This window comes from Hemitrygon akajei, chromosome 1 (assembly GCF_048418815.1).
Source record: "Hemitrygon akajei chromosome 1, sHemAka1.3, whole genome shotgun sequence".
In the NCBI taxonomy this organism is placed as follows: domain Eukaryota; kingdom Metazoa; phylum Chordata; class Chondrichthyes; order Myliobatiformes; family Dasyatidae; genus Hemitrygon; species Hemitrygon akajei.
The window spans coordinates 23,798,393-23,820,980 of NC_133124.1; the positions used below are offsets into that span (position 1 = coordinate 23,798,393).

A 22,588-nucleotide genomic window follows, 5' to 3' on the forward strand; every position below is an offset into this window, starting at 1 on the left:
AATGTCAATTCCAGTAGACAAATGTAAAGGAGAATGAAATAATTGTTACTCCAGATCTGATGTAGCACATCAAAACACAATAAGATAAGGAACACAACAGTAATAAAACACAATAAATATAAATACATGAGATAGCTTATATATATAGTTTGTCCGTGATGCTAGGTACAGAAGCATCTGTAAATAAGGTGACTGATAGGGATTGACAAAGTAGTGGTGGCTGGGTGTGTGGATGGTTGGGTCAATGGGTGCAGGTGTTGCTCAGACTTACTGCCTGGGGGAAAGTAACTGTTTTTGAATCTGATGGTCCTGGTGTTGATGCTCCATAGCCTCCTCCATGAGGGGAGTGGTACGAGCAGTCCATGAGCAGGGTGGGTGGGATCCTTCATGATGTTGCTGGTTGCTTTCTGGCTCATGTCATGATAGAAGGTGGGGGGGGGGAGGGTGCCGGTGATGCGTTGGGCAGCTTTGACTACCTGTTGTAGAGCCTTCCTGTCTGCCACAGTGCAGTTTTCCTGGATACGTTGGACACGCTGTGTTGGTGCAGGTAAGTGTGGTGACACTTGTTGGCCGTGCACGTTCAGTGTATTGGTCATTAATGCAAACAATGCATTTTACTGTATATTCCAACATACATGCAATAGATAACTCTGAATTTACGCTTCTTAGATTTTCAGCTTCAAAGTTCAAAGTAAATTTATTATTCAAGTGCAAAAATGTCACCATATACAACCCTGAGATTTGTTTTCATGCAATCACAGTAAATACAAGAAACACAACAGAACCAATAAAATAATAATAATAAATAATAAAACAATAATCAGAGGCTTTTTCCCAGGTCTGAAATGGTTGCCACAAGAGGACACAGGTTTAAGGTGCTGGGGAGTAGGTACAGAGGAGATGTCAGGGGTAAGTTTTTTACTCAGAGAATGGTGAGTACATGGAATGGGCTGCCGGCCTATTTTCCATGTAGAAGACTCCGCCCAACAGAAAGGACAAAAAAACCAATGTACAAAAGGCAACAAACTGTGCAAATACAAAAAGGAAAGAAAAATAAATAAATAATAATTACATTCCAATGATGGGGTGAATGAAGTGGAGTTTTCTCTTTGGTTCAGGAGCCTGATGGTTGAGAGGTAATAACTGTTCCTGAACCTGGTGGTGTGGGTCCTGAGGCTCCTGTACCTTCTTCCTGATGGCAGCAGCGAGTAGCGAGCGTGGCCTGGAAATGGAGTCTTCAGCCCAGTGGTCCACAATAACCAAGCTTCCCTTCTGAGCAAGTCCCATTTCACTCACTAAATCCAAAAACTATAATGGCTGCACCAATAGGGCGGGCAATCAGTGTGCAAAAGACAACATTTTAAATACAATATTATGTTTTCTAATACTTCTGTTGTCAGTTGAATCCGACTCTTTGTGACCTCATGGATTCTTGCACACCAGGCTTTCTTGTTCGAAGCTGTTTCTCTAAGATCTCCCAAGGTCATACGCATTCTCTGAGTAATATTATCTATCCATCGTGGCCTCTGTCGTCCTCTCATTCTTTTACCTTCTATTTTACCTAATATGAGAGTCTTCAAGGAATTCTGTCTTCTCACAATGTGGCCAAAATATTTGAGCTTTTCTCCCATAGTCAAGCCTCCTAGTGAGCAGCCTGGCTGTATGTCTTCAAGTTTTGGCTTGTTGGATTTTCTTGCTGTCCAACAAACTCTTAACGCTTTCCTCCAGCATCCAAGTTCAAAGGCGTTGATTATTTTGTATTCAGCCTTACTAATTGTCCAGCTCTCACAGCTATACATCACAACCGGAAATACCATAGATTTGACTACAGCATGTTCTTAAGGTTAGAAGAGGACGGCTCAGAGGACATGTATGCAAGAAGATTTTTCACATAGAATCAGAATCAGACTTATTATCACTGGCATGTGATGTGAAATTTGTTAACTTAGGAGCAGCAGTTCAATGCAATACATAATCTAGCAGAGAGAGAAAAATAATAATAAGTAAAATAAAACAATAATGAATAAACAAGTAAATCAATTACATTTTTTGAATAGATTATTTAAAAATGTGCAAAAACAGAAATACTTTATATTAAAAAAGTGAGGTAGTGTCCAAAGCTTCAAAGTCCATTCAGGAATCGGATGTCAGAGGGAAAGAAGCTGTTGCTGAGTGTGTGCCTTCAGGCTTCTGTACCGTGAGAAAAGGGCATGCCCTGGGTGCTGGAGGTCCTTAATAATGGACGCTGCCTTTCTGAGACACCGCTCCCTAAAGATATCCTGGGTACTTCGTAGGCTAGTGTTCAAGATGGAGCTGACTAGGTTTACAACCCTCTGCAGCTTCTTTCGGTCTTATGCCCCTCCATACCAGACAGTGATGCAGCCTGTCAGAATGTTCTCCACAGTACAATTGTCGAAGTTTTTGAGTGTACTTGTTGACATGCCAAGTCGCTTCAAACTCCTAATAAAGCATAGCCGCTATTTTGTCTTCTTTATGACTATATCAATGTGTTGGGACCAAGTTAGATCCTCAGAGATCTTGACACCCAGCAACTTGAAGCTGCTCACTCTCTCCACTTCTGATCCCTCTATGAGGATTGGTATGTGTTCCTTCGTCTTACCCTGGGTGACAGATGCCTCGAATGTGCTACCAGTGGTGAGGGTGGACAGATATGATGGAGAGGTTGAAGAGGCTCTTAGATAGGCACATGAAAATGCAGAGAATGAGGGATATGGATGATATGCAGACAATAAAGATCAGTGCAAGTAGGTATTTTTAGTTTAGTTAGTTCAACATAAGAATGTTAGCCAAAGAGGCTGTTCCTGTACTGACCTGTACTCTTTGGGTCAATAGTGTCTAATTAGGAAGAGTCATTCTGGTTTTATGTATTGAAGGCTGTGCTTAATGAATCTTCTAGAGTTTTTTTGAAGAGGTAACCAAAAAGGTAGTTGAGAGTAAGGGATCGGATGTGGTCTGTTTGGATTTTAGCAAGGCCTTCAATAAGGTTCCGCATGATGGGCTGGCCTGGAAGGTTAGGTCCCTTGGAATTCAGGAAGAACTTCCAGTTTAAGATTACTGAATACCCAGAGCCTGGACTGACACCTTACTGCCCTATTGTCCTGTTTATTATTCATTGTGATGCCTGCACTGTTTTATGAACTTTATGCAGTCCTGGGTAGGTCTGTAGTCTAGTGTAGTTGTTGTGTGTTTTTTTTTCTCTGTGTTGTTTTTTTTTACGAAGTTCAGTCTAGTTTTTGTACTGTGTCATGTAACACCATGGTCCTGAAAAACGTTGTCTCATTTTTACTATGTACTGTACCAGCAGTTATGGTCGAAATGACAATAAAAGTGACTTGACTTGACTTGAAGTTGTGTGACTGCTCAGTGACACTTCAGAAGGCAAGAAATTCTACTAAATATATTACCAACACCTTTTGTGAAGTAAATTGTGGTCAACTATTTCTGTCAACAAGGAAGAAGCAAGTGGAGGCAAAGGGAATTTCAAGGATGAGCCGTGCTGGTGTATCGCGAAGCTGAAATGCAACGTGTTCAAGATGGGTTTGTATTGCTGTTGGAGTGAACAATTTGAAGTCGATGTGGAAGAGTTTCGATGCCCGTCCACCTAACCCAGGTGTGAGGTTGGATCGCTCCAAGTGCCGAGCCATTTTGGGGAGATCAGGAATGGCTTCCGGCTGTGTGGCCCAAGCGTGTCACTGCGCTGAGATCCAGGTCCTAGAGAGAGGCACTACCCGTTTGCTTGGATAATTTAAACGCTGGTCCAGATAGACTGGAAATTCCAAGTGTCGGGACTGAAGGCGACGGTTGGGCTGATTTCACATGCTCTCCCACAGTGTTCATTCCTCTCTCTGCGGGTTGGCGGCTGTCGTCTCTGTGATTTTCTTGGCGTTTTTTACCCTGTTAATATGATGTGCTGAGTTTCAGGCTTCGGCCTACTACTCTGGCTGTTCCGCAGAGTGGATTCAAGGACTCAAACTGGCTCAGAATGCTGTTGTTTGCTGCTATTGTTTGCAAGATGTGTGTGCTTTTCTTCCCTCTTTCTCTCCACGGTGGTTACAGTCTTACATTTTTTTTAATTGGGATCTTCGGGATTCTTGCTTTGTGGCTGCCCATTAGCAAGCAAATCTCAAGCTGTATAATTTATACATTCTTTGATAATGAATGTACTTTGAATCTTACGGATGAGACTTTTGAAGAAGTGTATCAGAGTACAGGCTTCGGACAGAAGATGGTGACCAGCAGGAGAGGTAAGGGGATTAGATTAGATTGTGAGGACACTCAGTCCTTGTTTATTGTCATTTAGTAATGCATGCATTAAGAAATGATACAATGTTCCTCCAGTATGATATCACAAAAACACAAGACAGACCAAGACTAACTTACAAAAACTACATAATTATAACATATAGTTACAACAGTACAAATCAATGCTGTAATTTGATAAGGGCAGACCATGGACATGGTAAAAGAAAGCCTCAAGGTCCTCGATAGCCCATCATCTCACGTAGATAGTAGAAGGAAGAAAAACTCTTCCTGCCATGAACCGCCAGCACTGCAAAGCTTCCCGATGCAGCCTCTGGAAGCATCCGACCACAGCCAACTCTGAGTCCGTCCGAAAAACTTCGAGCCTCCGACCAGCCCCCTGACACCGAGCACCGAGCACCATCTCTGCCGAGTGCTTCGACCTCGGCCCCGGCCGCCAAGCAACAGGCAAAGCTGAGGATTCGGGGCCTCCCCTCCGGAGATTCCTCTGATTAAGAAGTCAGTACAGAGTTTCTCTGTGGCCATTCCCCTTGGCAATAAGTGTATCCCCTTGGAGACATCTGGGGGGGGGGGGGGTGATCCATTAGGGTACAGCAGCAGTAGCCAGGCTAGTGGCACAGTTGCCAGCTCTGAGGCTCAACAGGGAAGGGTAAGGTCAGGGAGCGTGGTAGCTGCAGGGGACTCAGTCGTTAGGGGGACAGAAAGGAGATTCTGTGGCCGCAAAACAGACACCAGGGTGGTGAGTTACCTCCTGGATTCTGAGGTCCAAGACATATCGGAGCAGTTGCAGCATATTCTCAAGGGGGAGGGTGAACTGCCAGAGGTCGTGGTGCATTTTGGCACCAACTACAGAGACAGAAAAGGGGCAGAGGTCCGACAGGGTGGGTATATAGAGTTAGGAAAGAGGCTGAAGAGAAGGACCTCCAAGGTAGTAATCACTGGATAACTCTCAGTCTCAAGGGCTCGTCCAGGTAGCAATAGGGTGACAGCATGGATGAATGAGAATGATGCGGAGATGAGGAGACAGGTGTTTCAAGTTCTTGGACTATTGGAACCTTTTCTGGGGAAGGGGTGACTTGTACAAGAGGGACAAGATGCATCTAAACTGGAGGGGAACCAATATCCCGGCTGGGAGGTTTGCTGATGCTTGTCCGTAGTTTTGCAGGAGCTTGGGAACCGGAACCCCAGGTTAATAAGGGAAGGATCAGACTGGAAGGTAAATGTCAGGGAAAGAATTGAAAAGCAAAGTTGAATTAACAAGTACGATGAGTCAGATAGTTTGATGGGTGTATATTTTAACGCTAGGAATATTCTGGGTAAGGGTAATGAACTTAGAGCGTTGATCAGTACGTGGAACTATGATGTTCTACTAAAACTTGGCTGAGAGAGGGATGTGAATGGATAATTATTGTACAAGGTTTTCAAAGTTTTAGAAAAGATAAAGAAGGAGTTAAGGGGTTGGGGCTGGGAATTCTACTACAGGGACAATATCAGAGCTGCACTCTTGGGAGACATAATGGAGGGGTCAGACACTGAGTCCACTTGGGTGGAGCTCGGGGATAGGAAGGGTGTAATCACACTGATAGGATTGTTCTACAGAAACACCCCCCCCCCCCCCCAATATCCATTGGGACATTGAGGAACAAATATGCAATCAGAGTTAGGAAATGTGTAAAAATAACAGGGCTGTTGTTAACTTCCCTAATATAAACTAGGATCTTCTTATTGGAAGGGGTTCTAAATGAGGCAGAATTTGTTAAGTCTATCCAGGAGGAATGGGTCGGCACAACATGGAGGACTGAAGGGCCTGTACTGTGCTGTAGTGTTCTATGGTTCTATGGTTATAACTAGAGAGAGGGTAGCACCACTCAACATAAAGGGGAAACATTTTCCTGGATGCAGAGAATGTACGTAAGGTACTTAATAAGTACTCAAGGAAATGAAGAACCATTGCTGAGTGTATAAATATGTTAGTGCACTTAGAGGTCAAGGATGAGGAAGTGTTGGAGCTCCTAATAAGTATTAAGGTAGATAAATCCCCAAAACCTGATGGGATTTACCCCAGGTTATTGAAGAAGGCAAGACACAATCATTCCTCAGCACCTGATTGGAAAGCTGAGCCTACTGGGCCTGAACACCTCCCTCTGAAACTGGATCCTAGACTTCCTGACTGGGAGATCTCATACAGTCCGGATCGGAGGCAGCATCTCCAACACCATCACACTGAGCACGGGGGCCCCCCAGGGCTGTGTGCTCAGTCCACTGCTGTTCACTCTGCTGACCCACGACTGTGCTGCAACACACAGCTCGAACCACATCATCAAGTAGAGTGGATAGGGGAGAGCCAGTGGATGTGGTATATTTAGATTTTCAAAAGGCTTTTGACAAGGTCCCACACAGGAGATTAGTGTGCAAACTTAAAGCACACGGTATTGGGGGTATGGTATTGATGTGGATAGAGAATTGGTTGGCAGACAGGAAGCAAAGAGTGGGAGTAAACGGGAACTTTTCAGAATGGCAGGCAGTGACTAGTGGGGTACCGCAAGGCTCAGTGCTGGGACCCCAGTTGTTTACAATATATATTAATGATTTAGACGAGGGAATTAAATGCAGCATCTCCAAGTTTGCGGATGATACAAAGCTGGGCGGCGGTGTTAGCTGTGAGGAGGATGCTAAGAGGATGCAGGGTGACTTGGATAGGTTAGGTGAGTGGGCAAATTCATGCCAGATACAATTTTATGTGGATAAATGTGAGGTTATCCACTTTGGTTGCAAGAACAGGAAAACAGATTATTATCTGAACGGTGGCCGATTAGGAAAAGGGGAGATGCAACGAGACCTGGGTGTCATTGTACACCAGTCATTGAAGGTGGGCATGCAGGTACAGCAGGCGGTGTAAAAAGGAAATGGTATGTTGGCATTCATAGCAAAAGGATTTGAGTACAGGAGCAGGGAGGTTCTACTGCAGTTGTACAAGGGCTTGGTGAGACCACACCTAGAATATTGTGTGCAGTTTTGGTCCCCTAATCTGAGGAAAGACATTCTTGCCATAGAGGGAGTACAGAGAAGGTTCACCAGATTGATTCCTGGGATGGCAGGACCTTCATATGAAGAAAGACTGGATCGACTAGGCTTATACTCACTGGAATTTAGAAGATTGAGGGGGGATCTTATTGAAACGTATAAAATTCTAAAGGGATTGGACAGGCTAGATGCAGGAAGATTGTTTCCGATGTTGGGGAAGTCCAGAACGAGGGGTCACAGTTTAAGAATAAAGGGGAAGCCTTTTAGGACCGAGATGAGGAAAAACTTCTTCACACAGAGAGTGGTGAATCTGTGGAATTCTCTGCCACAGGAAACAGTTGAGGCCCGTTCATTGGCTATATTTAAGAGGAAGTTAGATATGGCCCTTGTGGCTAAAGGGATCAGGGGGTATGGAGAGAAAGCAGGTACAGGGTTCTGAGTTGGATGATCAGCCATGATCATACTGAATGGCGGTGCAGGCTCGAAGGGCCGAATGGCCTACTCCTGCACCTATTTTCTATGTTTCTATGTTTCTAAGTTCATCGATGACACGACCGTGGTGGGTCTCACTAGCAAGAATGATGAGTCAGCATACAGAGAGGAGGTGCAGTGGCTAATGGACTGGTGCAGAGCCAACAACATGTCTCTGAATGTGAGCAAAACAAAAAAGATGGTTGTTGACTTCAGGAGAGCACAGAGTGACCACTCTTCGCTGAAGATTCATGGCTCCTCCGTTGAGATCGTTAAAAGCACCAAATTTCTTGGTGTTCACCTGGCGGAGAATCTCACCTGGTCCCTCAACACCAGCTCCATAGCCTAGAAAGCCCAGCAGCGTCTCTACTTTCTGTAAAGGCTGCGAAAAGTCCATCTCCCACCCCTCCACCCTCACCACATTCTGCAGACGATGTATCGAGAGCATCCTGAGCAGCTGCATCACTGCCTGGTTCAGGAATTGCACTGTCTCGGATCGCAAGACTCTGCAGCAGATAGTGAGGTCAGCTGAGAAGATCATCAAGGTCTCTCTTCCCACTATTACAGACATTTACACCACATACTGCACCCACAAAGCTAACAGCATTGTGAAGGAACCCACGCACCCCTCACACAAACTCTTCTCCCTCCTGTCATCTGGCAAAAGGTACTGAAGCATTTGGGCTCTCACAACCAGACTGTGCAATAGTTTCTTCCCCCAAGCCATCGGACTCCTCAATACCCAGAGTCTAGACTGACATCTACATCATTTATTATTATATTGAAATTTGTCCTCCACTGTGCCTATTGTTTTGTTTATTATTTATTTATTTATTTATTTATTTATTAATTATTGTACTGCCCTGCACTGTTTTGTGCACTTTATGTAGTCCTGTGTAGGTCTGTAGTTTTTGCGTTGTTTTACGTAGTCTAGTGTAGCCTTGAGTTGTCTCACATAGTCTAGTGTAGTTTTGTGTTGTTTCATGTAGCACCAGGGTCCTGGAGGAACGTTGTTTTGTTTTTACTATGTGCTGTATCAGCAGTTTATGGTCGAAATGACAATAAAAAGCAACTTGACTTCACTTAACTTGAGTCAAGATTGGTGGTGCCTCAATCCGTATCTTCTTGTCCTCTCTAGCCACAGGTGAGGTTCCAGAGGACTGGCCAGTGGCTAATATTATACCTCTATTTAAGAAGGGAACAAGGAAATTCCTGGGAACTATACACCTCTGAGTCTCATGGTGGCTGTAGAGAAATTGGTGGAGAACTTCTTAGAGATAGGATATATGAGCATTTGGAAACCCATGGCCCAATCAGGGAGAGTCAACATGGTTTTGCACGGGCAGCACATGCAAAATGCTGGTGGAACTCAGCACTTTGTGCATATTGCTCGCATTTCCAGCATCTGCAGATTTTCTCTTGTTTGTGCAGGACAGGTTGTGTCTTACCAAGTTGATTGAGTTTTTTGACAAGGTGAGGAGAGAGATTGGTGAAAGTAGGGCAGTAGAAGTTGTCTATATGAATTTTAGTGAGGCATTTGCAAAGTCCCCCGTGGAGGCTAATCCACAAGATTAAGGTGCATGGGGTTCGTGGTGAACTTGCTGTTTGGATTCAGAACTGGCTTGCACATAGAAGACAGAAGGTGGTTGTTGAAGGGACTTATTTGAGCTAGAGGTCTGTAATTAATGCTCCACAGAGACCTGTGCTGGGACCTCTGCTGTTTGTGATGTATATAAGTGACCTGGATGAAAATGTATTTGGGTGGGTTAGTAAGTTTGCAGATGATGCAAGATTGGTTGAGTTATGGATCGTGTAGATGGCTGGCAAAGAATACAGCATGACATAGACCAGTAGCAGATATGGGCAAAGAAATAGCAGATGGAGTTTAACCCAGTTAAATGTGAGGCGTTGCACCTTGGTAGGGTAAATGCAAGGAGACAGTACACCATTAAGGGGAAGATCTTCAACAGTGTTGCTGAGCAGAGTTCTTGGGATCCAAGGTCATTGCTTCTTGAAAGTGGTTACACAGGTCAATAGGGTGGTTAAGATAGGGCAGAATTATTGTTTTTATTAGCTGAGGCATTGAGTTCAAAAGTCAAGAGGTTATGTTGCAACTCTACAAAGCTCTGGTTTGGCCACACGAGTACTGCATACAGCTCTGGTCACCCCACTGTAGGAAGGATGTTGAGGCTTTGGAGAGGGTGCAGAAGAGGTTTACCAGGACTCTGCCTGGTATAGAGGGCACGTGTTATCATGAGAAGCTGGATAAGCTTGGGATGTTCTCCCTGGAACGGCAAAGGCTGTAGGGTGATCTGATAGAGGTTTATAAGTTTATGAGTGGCATAGATAGATTAGAGGGGGGAGCATCTGTTTCCCAGGGTAGAAATGTCTAATACCTGAGGGCATGCATTGGAGATAAGAGGGGGTAGGTCCAAAGGGAATGTGAGAAGTAAGTTTTTTACTGAGAGAGAGCTGGAAGCCTGATATGGTGGTAGAGGCAAGTACATTAGAGGTTTTTAAGAGACATTTAGATAGGCACGTGAATGGGAGGAAGATGGAGGAATATGGACATTGTGTAGATAGGAGGGATTAGTATTTCCATGTTTTTGAATTGCTTTTTAGCGGGTCTGGCACAACACTGCGGGCTCAAGGAGCTGCTGCTGTGCTGTACTGGTTTACGTTCTATGGATTCAAAGCAGGGTCCGAGATGGAAAGCAGAGGGTGGTGGTTGAAACTTGTTTCTTGGAGTGGAGGTTGACGACTAATGGTATGCCACAGGGACTGTTTGTATTGGTTATTTATATCAATGATTTGGATGCACAAGGCTTGAACAGTAAATTTGTAGACGACATGAAATTGAAACCAGTTGTTAATAATGAAGCAGGTTATCATAACTACAGGGGGATCTTGGCGAGCTACAGCAGAGCAGTGGTTAGCACAACACTATCACAGCCTGGGGCATCAGAGTTCAGAGCGCAGTTCTGGGGTCCTCTCGAAGTATCCTTCCCATGTGAGTCTGGCTTTCCTCTGGGTGCTGCAGGTTTCCTCTCACAGGCAGCGATGCACCAGTTAGAAGGTTACTTGGTCATTTAAATTGCGCCAGGATTGGGCCAGGGTTAAATCAGTGGGTTTCTGGCAGATGGAGCTCGAAGGACTGTAAGAGCCTGTTCTGCTCTGTATCTCGAAATAAATAAATAAACAATTTTAATCAGTGGAGGAAGTGAGGAGAGGAGTGGAAAATGGATTTCAATACAGATAGGCGTGAGGTAATGATTTTTGGAAAATCAAACCAGCAGAGGACTTATGCTATGAATAGTAGGCACTAGGGAGAAAATGGAACAGAAAAATCTGGAAGTACAGCTACACAGATCATTGAGAGGGGCATCACTGGTAAAGAGGGTGGTGAAAATGGTGTTCATCAGTCAGAAAATTGACTGTGATAATAATATTATCTTATTCACAGATAACTTTTCATACAAGCGATGTAGTTCAAAGTGCTTTACAATGGGATAAAGTGCAAACATAAAAATCAAAGAAAAATTGACGTTAGTTACAAAGATTATATAAATAGGTCTTGAGCTGGTATTTAAGAGTGTCAACTGAGTCTGCATCCCTTATAGTTTTAGGTACTGAGTTCCAATGTTTAGGAGCAGAGTACAAAAAAAACTGACCTGCCAATTATCTTTTGAGGGAGACTGTTTAAATTTAAGAGACCGGCAGAAGACGATGGAGAGCTCAGGAAGGATTATAGAACAAGAATGATTCTGTGATGTGTTCCGGTCCCAGACCATTGAGAGCTTTAAAAACAAGCAAGAGAACTTTAAAATCAATTCGAAAAGATGGAGGAAGCCAGTGCAGAGTAGCTAGTATGGGAGAGGTATGCTTCAACAACCTGGTTTTAGTTAAGAGTCTAGCAGCGCTATTCTGAATGAGTTGAAATCTGTCAATGGATTGCTTTGGAAGGCCAGTAAAAGGTGCATTGCAGCAATCTAGTCTATTCGATATAAAGGTGTGAGTTAGTTTCTCAGCATCATTACGTGACAGAAATGGACGTACTGCACCTTTGCAATATTTCTTAAGTGTAGAAATTCTGGTCACTTTCCTTATGAGGGATTTAAAATTCAGATCTGAATCAAGAACACCCAGGCTTGTTACTGCTGATTTTACAAGGGGAGCCAAGTTTTCAAGTTTATCAAGAAGTTGATCTCTTTTTGCTTTGGGACCGACCAGAAGTATTTCAGTTTTATTTTCGTCTAGTTTTAGGAAATCATTGCTTATTCATTTGTATATTGCAGCCATGCCAGAAGTCAGACAGAGAGGGTGTTATCATCATCAGGCTCAACAGAAATACACAATTGCATGGCACCTGCATAACTCTGGAAATGAAGTTTATGCTCTCTAATGAGGTCTGCTAAGGGGTGCATGTATAACGAGAAGAGCAGGGGACCAAGATTCAAGATTCACGATTCAAGATCAGTTAATGTCATTTGCAGTACACAAGTGTAAAGGAGAATGAGATAATTGTTACTCCAGATCCAACACAGCACAAAAAAATCCATTATAAGATAAAGAGCACATCTGTGATTTAAAAGACAAAATAAATACAAATACTTAAGATCGCTTGTAAACACAGATTGATTGCATGTCCATAAAGTAACACTGGGCAAAGAAGTGTCTATACATGTTGTAACTGACAGGAAATGAGAAAGGAGTGGTGGTTGGGAATCTGGAGGGGTGACTTAGTGGCTGAAGATGTTGATCAGCCTCACTGCTTGGGGGAAAAGTAACAAGTTTTGAATCTGGTTGTCCTCTTATGGATGCCACGTAGCCCCCTAGGTGATGGAAATGGGACAAGCGTTCCATGAGCAGAGTCAGTGGGAAGCTTCATGATGTCACCGGCCCTTTCAGCTTCCCTGAAAGAGCAGCACATTGTAATTCTTAGAAAACTGGTCTCCAAGACAGACAAGAAATTTTCTCTCTATGATAATATGAACAAAACCAATTAAGGGTACTGATGCACAATCAATAACTCTCTCTGAGACGTGAAGGCGAGATATAGGCTTTTATTGACTGGAAGAAAGAACAAGCAGTAGTTGACCACCATACTACATCCTGGAGACTGAGGGCCGGGCTCAGGCCTCAATCGCCTTTATACCGGGGTCTGTGGGAGGAGCCATAGTCAGTGGGAGGGGCCACAGGAGCAGTCAGCAGGGGGTGTGTCCAGACAGGTATATGTAGTTCACCACAGGCACTATTGCAGTTCTTAAGGTGATCCAGGAGAATGTTGTGGTCTATCGTTTCAAAGGCAGTATAAGAGTTGGGGCTTTATGTTGGTGTTGTATAAGTTGGTGGTGAGGCCATTCTTGAAGTACTATGTTGTTTTGGCCACCCTGTTACAGGGAAGATATGGTTAAACTGGAAAGAGTGCAGGAAATATTTACAAGGATGTTGCCAGGACTAAAAGGGTTGGATCCTAGGCAGAGGCTAAGCCTTTATTCCTTGAAACATCGGTGAATGAGGGGGTGACCTTATATTAATGTTTAAAATATTGGGGGCATAGATAAGGTAGATGGTAAGAATATTTCCCCCCAGGTAGGGGAGTCCAAAACTAGGGGGCATAGATTTAGAGTCATGGACTCATAAAAAAGTACAGCACAGACACAGAACCTATGGGTGATCTAGTCCATGCCAAAGCATTTAAACTGCCTACTCCCATCAACTTGCACTGGGACCATAGCCCTCCATTTAAAAGGTACCTGAGGGCAAATCTTTCCTGCTGTGGGTGGTGCGTATATGGAACAAACTGCCAGAGGACGTGGTTGAGGTAAGTACAACAGTGTCATTTAAGAAGCACCTGGATTGGTGTATGGAGGCACAGTGCTGAGAGGGATATGGGCTGAAGAGAGTAAACTGGGGCCGGCTGGCCGGGGCACAACGGATTCACTGGGCTGAAGAGCCTGTGTAAATGTTGTACGACTCAATGTTCTACGATCCAATATTTCACCAGAAATTAAATAAAATGATCATCACAAATTTATAATGTGCTACAAGCCCGTTTGGAGATGCAAGCTCTTAACAAGTGGGCCATGTGCTGCTAATGTTGGCAAATTCCAGCAATTTTGCTGCTAGTTTGCTCTGGAATTACAAATCTCTAGCAAATGATAGGAATCAAGGTCCTGGTGCAGGGTTTAAGGTGGAGGGTTATATGGGAGGCAGGGTTTAAGGGTCAGCACGACATTGTGGGCCGAATGGCCTGTACTGTGCTGTATTGTTCTTTGTTCTTTGTTGGTGCAAGTTAAAAACACCTATGTGATACTTAGACTTGTGCAATGTCATGGATATCCATTTAAAACCAAAACCACGGTCAGCCACACTGCCTGAGAGGCTGGTTAAAACAGATTCAATGACAGCTTTCAAAGCAAAATTTGCCATGTACCTGAAGCTGAAAAAGAATTACATAATGCCATGTCAGGAGTAGTGGTTTGAAGAGCTCTTTGTAAGGATTGGCACGAGCACAATTGGCTCCTGGCCTCCTTTGTTCTTACTAATCTACGATTATACAAAAATATTTTAAAAACTATTTTGTTCTTTTCTTCTTCCACCCAGTTGCCAACATGCCGTATATATAGTCCTCTTCACAAAACATATTAACTGCTTGTCGCATTGTGTTCTATAGGTATCAGATATGGACTGAATTTTATCAGCCTTAGCAACGATCCTGATACTGTTTCACCCAGCATGAGCAAGCACTTTCCACCTAAGGTCATTGAAAGTGACCAGGAGTGAGGGCAATGATTCTGTCGCTGCTGGCTCAGGACAGCCATAGTGTTCCTGGTACGATCAGAGCAAACTCAGCAAAAGATCTAGGCCATTCTGGTCTGCATGACCCCATGCCATGCTGGCACGTAAGTGTCGGATCAGGACTTTCTGCTAATTTATGAGAATTATCAGACCTTCAAGTACTTCATTCTCTGCGCATGCCCTCAGATTTTCAGGTGTGTCTGATATCGGAAGAATAGGCCTACATTCTAAAAGGTCTCGGGATGAAGTTCCTGTTCCTGGGCAGTAGACTGATCTGCTGAACTACATTCAGCAACAGAATGCGGAGCATCACCAATAATTTTCTTACTATTGCGTAGATGAAAAAGCTGAAAGGATGAACAGAACATGTTTTTTCCCTCAATGCTGTTTTGACTGCGTTTAACATTTTTTTTCCAACCTTTGTTCAACTGAACTGCATCAAGCAAGAAGAAAACCCTCCTCCTCTTCCCGAACCATTCCCCTCCCCTCCAGCGCTTGCGCAATCTTCCATGGTTTCTGTGCTCGCGTTTTCACTCAAAACCAAAATTGTCCACCAATTACATTTATCTCAACCGTGTTTTAGTTTGCAGAATAGAACACATTCATGTGTTATCGTTTTCAGCTGGTCTAAATATTTCATTTATTTTATTCTCAAGGCTGCGTGACATTTTCAGCTTAGAAAAAGAAAAAAAACATTTCAAGAACATTTGTTTGCCAATGTCCAACGTTTGCAGAGAGTATGAGAAACACATTCCCAAAACTGGGCACTCGGCCAATTCATTCTTTTAATAAATAGCTGGGTTTCGAGGCTGCATTTAATTTACCAGCAGTGATCCAATTCACAATACCTAACCTAATTTAACTAAATAAACCTTTAGATTATTAGCCAAGATGGGAGGATAGGAATGAATCTGAAGGTAACATATAGTTATAAACTTTTATTACCAGTACAAGCTGGGTGCAAAGGAAAGCAGTCGTACATGTAAACAGAATTCGTCATTGCCTGTGCACATAACTCAGGGTCAATATTTTACAGGAGGGTGCCTGGCACCTGTTGGGGTAGGCAGCTAGGCTAGCAACAATAAACTACGCATCAACCTTGATGACTACCTCTGTGTGCAGATTGCAAATAATAAAAGTATTTTTTTTCAGGCTCCTGAGACTGGAGAAGGTGAGTGAGGGTAAACAAAATTAACTACTCCAGGCAGGTTGGAAAACAGGTGGTGACATACCCTTATACAATTATTATATTTCTCACGCACAAATTATGGGTTAAGATGTTTACTCTTTATATGACCTCACAGTTTACACCTGCGTGGCCATATCAATCTACATCAGGGGTTCCCAACCTCTTTTTATGCCATGAACCCTGACCATTAACTATGGATCCCAGGTTGCAAACCCCTGATCTACATGAACAGGGAGCCTCAATGCATTGGTTTATGAAAATAACATTACAGTAAAAGGAAGATACTCATTTTGCTTTCGTAAGAATCTGCAAATATTTCTAAAGGACTTACCTGCCCTTGCAGAGATATTTTCCCTCTATTTTTTCTGTGGTCTTTTCAAAACGGTAAACTCACCTTTGAGTCCTCCAGAGCCAATAGTCCTCCAGTAATTCACCGTTTTTCGTGAGTAGGTAGATAATGAGCATCAACAGCCTCTTGACCTTGGAGAATCTTCACAAAAGTGCATTCATTTGACCTCGGCCACATCCACATTTGAGTGTGAATTCAGAGAACAGGAATCTAAATGGGAATTGCAGATAGTGCTGGAAAATAATGATTCTATTCGTACAGTTCAAAGGGGAATCATCAAATGATTGCTCTTGAAGGATCGCCGTCCAAACTGTTGACTGTTTATTCCCCTCCATAGATGCTGCCCGGCCTGCTGAGTTCCTCAGTAATCTGTATGCGTTACTCTTAGATTGCCATTATCTGCAGAATCTTTTGTGTTTAAAATCACAACATGTTCCTGTTTAAGATAAGATAAGATATACTTTATTTATCCCAAAGGAAGTTATTGGTGTAAGGTTGCTCAGTCAGAAATATCTACTTTAAAATACAAAATGCAAGCATGGAGGTGCGAAAAAGAATATAATTATGCATTAAGAAGTAAAGTACAGATGTACACTGAGACCATATACTTATGTACTTAAGGAGGAGGAGTTGTAAAGTCTTATAGCCACAGGGAGAAAGGATGTCCTATGGTGTTCAGCGGTGCACCTTGGTGGAATCGGTGGAATATATAAAATCACAATTCTGATTCCTTGACAGCTTTTGGCTGGCCACTTACAACCTCTTCTGAGCGGAATGAATTTACCGCAGATTACGTCCACAAAACCCTGCTGTGCCTCCGTTTAATTCAGTGTTGTATCTGCCGATGTGGATCCAGTTTCCATTATGAATCTCTCTGAAACATATTAAGCTTGGAGACTCATTCCCCTCAAGCTGGGTGAGACTAGAGCTAGAGGTCACAGGTTTAAAGGTGAAAGGTGAAATAGTTTAGGGGGATCTGAGGGGTATCTTCTTCCCTCAGAGGGAGCATGAGCATGGAATGAGCAAGTGGTAGATGAAAGTTCAATTGTAACCAATAAGGGAGGTTTGGATAGTGCGTGGATGAGTAGGGTATAGGGAGCTATGGTCAGAGCGCAAGTAGATGGTGCCAGGCTGGCACGGACTAGATGGACCAAAGGGCCTGTTTCTGTGCTGCAGTGCTCTGTGGCTCTATGACTCCAAGTCCAACTCACACTCATATCAAAATAGCTTCTGAGTATTGTGCACAAAGGATACAGAGAAGAGAAGGCTGCTGGCAAATGCACTCTTCATAGTTTACCATAAAATGTCCAGAGACTTTTCGGATTCTTTCACTACACTCTTCTCCAGAAGCAGGACAGCATTAACCTTACCCTATTTTACAACACCGAAACAGGCCATTCAGTCCAATTTATCCATGCCAGTGTTTACAGCAACAAGGAGAATGAGGGGAGATTTGATAAAGGTATACAAAATTATGAGTGATATAGACAGGGTAAATGCAAGCAAACTATTTTTCAACTGAGGTTGGGTGGAGCTAGAACTAGAGGTCATAGGTTAAGGGTGAAAGGTGAAATATTTAAGAGGAACATTTTCACTCAGAGGGTAGTGAGAGTGTGTAACGAGCTGCAGCAGAAATAGCAGATTCAGGATTGCCTTCAATGTTTAGGAGAAGTGTGAATGAGTACCTGGATGAGAAGAATATGGAGGTCTACATTCCAGGTGCCGGTGAATGGGACTAGGCAGAATAATAGCTCGACACAGTCTACATGGGCAAAGGGACCTGTTTTGTGCTCTGGTGTTCTATGACTCTGATTCTCTGACTCGAAGTCAAAGATTGAAAGTACATTTACTATCAATGTATGTATGTAGTATACAACCCTGGATTCATCTTCCCCACAGACAGTCACGGAACAAAGAAACACCACGGAACCTGTTCAAAGAAAACATCAAACTCCCAACGTGCAAAAAAAAGAACAAATCTTGCAAACAGCAAAGAATGAGCGAAAAGCACACAAAATATAAAACCCCAAAACACATTGAAACAGCCTAGGAATGTTCAGTTCAATTCAGTTTAGTGCTGTGTCGTTCGTTGGCTGCAGGCTGCAGAGCGAGTCCACCCCAATTAAAATAGCACAAGATAGCAAGGAAAAAGGAAACCACGAACACATTATAACATGAACTGCAGAGTCCAATCCACAGACCACGTCGATTAAACCTCGCCCAAGCCCCAAGACTCTGGCACCATCCTCTATGAGTTCCCTCCCTCTCGACTTCATCTTGCGGCATTATGGTGAGGTATACTGTACTCCAGACCCTGAAACTGCATGGATTAGCATACACCTCATTCTACCATTATCCCAGGAGAACCAGGGGATCAGCACTGGTTCAGTGCATAGTGCAGAAGGGCAGGGACCATCACCAGGTAAAGGTGCCTCCCTGGTACAACTGCAACACGGCAAGTAGCAAAAGTAGTAAACGGGAAAGTGCTAAACAACTTCACAACCAATGGGCCAGAACAGAGCTCAGCAGTCTAGCAAAGAATGACAGTGGACAACTAAACACCGAATGCAAGGAGGAGGCTCTGAGTACACGTCTATTCACTTGAACACTTCTTACAGATTTAGTTGCAAACACTTCTTTGTAATCGTGTGCGGCGACATTCGAGTATAAAGTCAAATCTGGATTATTTGCATTCAGATCAGCCCAAAGTGCCAAGTGAATGATTCATCTTGGGTTTGACTGGAGGTTCCCAGCAGCACAGAAATCAATCTCAGCCAGCCTAGCTCAGTCCCCATGATATCATAAATTGGCTGAGAGCAATGGATACAGAAAGGCTGTGGGACCAGACAGCATCCAGGCTGTTTTTATTATTACGTATTGGAATGTACTACTCTGCCATGGACAGTTCGAAGCCTGGCTGTGAAAGGGGGAGGATTGGGTATGCGTCTAGCAATCCCATCCCATAAAATCCCAGTGCTGCAGAAACCACAAGGGCCTCATCATTGGGAGAAGGATCTTCAATGATGGGCTACACCTGGAGACAATTGGAAAGACCGGCCCAGGACAGAGGACTGTGTCAAGCTGCTGTTGGCGGCCTAAGTCCACGTTGGGGTGATGGGCTTAAGAAGAAGTGAGATGTGCACCAGGGATATTAAAGCTAATTCTGATTGTGACATTACTGAAGACTTGTACTCCAATGTCAGGCTCTCTTCTAACTGAACTGCTCCAGCAAGTAAAAGTAACAGCATCTGTCAGCCAATCTGGTGTGCCTTGCCCACAAAAGCAAGTAAAAGTCAATCCGGAAAGTATTAGCCCCACTGATGGATTTGGAACTGCTAGTAAAGTAATGGAAGGTAGAATGGACTTTACCATCAAGCAGCACTTATTCACAAATGACCTGTGGATATCCAGGGCTTGATGGGACATACGTCAGCTTATTGAGAGAAGCAACAGAAGATATGGCTGGCACATTGCCCAATATCTCTGTGTCCTCTCTAGCCACGGGTGAGGTCCCGGAGGACTGGTGGGTAGCTAATGTTCCATTATTCAAGTAGGGAACCAGTAAGTTAGCAGATGTTGCGAATATTGGTGTTGTTGTACATAGCATAGAAGACTGGCAAAGAATACAACAGGCTGTAGGTCGGTTGCAGATATGGATGGAGAAATGGCAGATGGAGTTTAACCCGGCCGAATGTGAAGTGTTGCATGTTAGCAGGTCAAATGCAAGGAGGCAGTACACTGTTAGTAAGACTGATGAGCAGAGGGATCCTGGTGTCCAAGTTCATAGCTCCTGGAAGATGGTTGCATAGGTTGACAGGGTGGTTAAGAAGGCAGATGGCATGCTTGCCTTTATTAGTTGAAACATTGAGTTCAGAAGTCAGTAAGATACTGCAGCTTTCTAAAGCTATACTTAAGCTGCATCTGGAGTTTTGCATACAGTCCTGGTCGCCTCACTATAGGAAGGATGTCGAGAAGGTGCAGAAAAGGCTTACAATGATACTGCCTGCATGTGCTATAACCAGTGGTCGGACAGACCTGGGTGGTTTTCTCTGGAGTGGCGGATGCTGAGGGGAGGTCTGATAGAGGTTTATAAGATTATGAGAGGCATAGATTGTGTTGTACCTGTACACAACTACATAACAATGAAATAAAAGCACGCATGCATTGCAATGAGAGAGAGAACAATGCTCATCTGCATACGCGCAGACAACAGGTCACTACGTAGTGCTAAGGGGGGAGGGGTCATTGCTCTAAAAGAAATAAATCCATACATTGCACTTCCTCCCCCCCCCTTGGATTAATGCAACATAAAATTGTATATGTATGGAACATTCAATTTCCCTTTCATAAACCTATATTCCAAATAAACATGTTTTCACAATAACAGTCCTTAACTAATTTCACAGTTCTAAAAGTTCACTTTTTTGGGTGCCGCTCTGTTTCTTCCAGGATCGTGCCTCTGGGCTTGTGGAGTGGTATCAGGTTTGGAAGGTGTCTTGTCAACGATAATGTTCACGTCGTGCCTCTGGGCTTGTGGAGTGGTATCAGGATTGGAAGGTGTCTTGTCAAGGATAACGTTCACGTCGTGCCTCTGGGCTTGTGGAGTAGCATCAGGTTTGGAAGATGTCTTGTCAACGATAATGTTCTTGTCGTGCCTCTGGGCTTGTGGAGTGGTATCAGGTTTGGAAGGTGTCTTGTCAACGATAATGTTCTTGTCATGCCTCTGGGCCTGTGGAGTAGCATCAGGTTTGGAAGGTGTCTTGTCAACAATAACGTTCTTGTCGTGCCTCTGGGTTTGTGGAGTGGTATCAGGTTTGGAAGGTGTCTTGTCAACGATAATGTTCACGTCGTGCCTCTGGGCTTGTGGAGTGGTATCAGGTTTGGAAGATGTCTTGTCAACAATAATGTTCACGTCGTGCCTCTGGGCCTGTGGAGTAGCATCAGGTTTGGAAGGTGTCTTGTCAACAATAACGTTCTTGTCGTGCCTCTGGGTTTGTGGAGTAGCATCAGGTTTGGAAGGTATCTTGTCAATGATAATGTTCACGTCTTGCCTCTTGGCTTGTAGAATAGCATCAGGTTTGGAAGATGTCTTGTCAACGATAATGTTCTTGTCATGCCTCTGGGCCTGTGGAGTCGCATCAGGTTTGGAAGATGTCTTGTCAACGATAATGTTCACGTCGTGCCTCTGGGCCTGTGGAGTCGCATCAGGTTTGGAAGATGTCTTGTCAACGATAATGTTCACGTCGTGTCTCTGGGCTTGTGGAGTAGCATCAGGTTTGGAAGATGTCTTTTGAATGATAATGTTCACGTCATGCCTCTGGGCTTGTGGAGTAGCATCAGGTTTGGAAGATGTCTTGTCAACGATAACGTTCTTGTCGTGCCTCTGGGCTTGTGGAGTAGCATCAGGTTTGGAAGGTATCTTGTCAATGATAATGTTCACGTCTTGCCTCTGGGCTTGTGGAGTGGTATCAGGTTTGGAAGGTGGCTTGTCAACATTAATGTTCTTGTCATGCCTCTGGGCTTGTGGAGTGGTATCAGGTTTGGAAGGTGTCTTGTCTAAGACAACATTCTTGGTTTTCTATGTCACGTTGCTGTCAGTGACATCATCATCACTGAGTAGACAGAAAATATCTTTTGCCAGGAATTGAAATGTCTAATACTAGATGACATGCATTTAAGGTGAGAGAGGGTAATTTCAAAGGAGGGGTGTTTTTTACAGAGAGAGAGGTGGTTGCCTGGAATACACTTCTTGGGGTGGTGATAGTGGCAGATACATTGGACTTTTAAGAGATGTTTAGATAGACACATGAACGTAAGGAAAATAGGAGGATATGGACATTGTGTAGACAGAACAGATCAGTTTAGTTAGATATTTGTTTACTAGTTTAATTGGTTTCGCATAACATCGTTGGACAAAGGTCAGCACAACATTGTTGGATGAAGGTCCTGTTCGTGTATTGTACTGTTCTATTTTCTATGTTCTAAGCAGACATTGCTTGCATGCATTAAGGCATAGGCAAAATGCAAACATGGTCAAGTAAGATTTTGCCACCAAGGTGCTAGATGATAATCATCTCCAACGTGAGCGGGTCAAATCACCTACATTCATTGACATCGTCTTCAAGAATACTTCTTCCATCAACATTTATTATCATTTCACTGGCATTGTTCTTCTGAATATTCTGCACCACTCAATTGACAGGCATGTCAGAGAGACAGTGCAGAATTAATAACAGCAGAGAGACATTTGGCACATGAATGTCCTTTCTGGCCTATTAGTAAGCCACAGGTGTATCAGTTTATCTTTCTCCTAACAGCCTTTAAAAACGGCCTAATCAGAAACTCTCAGAAACAGTTCAAGGGTTGTCAGCTTTGTCAGCAACCTGTGCGCACTGTGAAAGAATTATTAAATATACAGCACAAATTCCTATCAGCCTCACTCCGCACTTGTAACTCCTGCGCCATTTTTCAGG

At 43.6% G+C, this 22,588-nt stretch overlaps 1 long non-coding RNA gene across 1 annotated transcript in view; it reads right to left on the minus strand.

The window, feature by feature from the left end:
* The window catches only part of LOC140730128 (uncharacterized), a 57,937-nt gene that overhangs the window by 18,108 nt on the left and 17,241 nt on the right, over window positions 1-22,588 (minus strand). Inside the window, exon 2 of the long non-coding RNA XR_012099521.1 lies at window positions 16,161-16,551. This is a non-coding gene — a long non-coding RNA (uncharacterized lncRNA). The remainder of the gene's footprint in view (window positions 1-16,160; window positions 16,552-22,588) is intronic.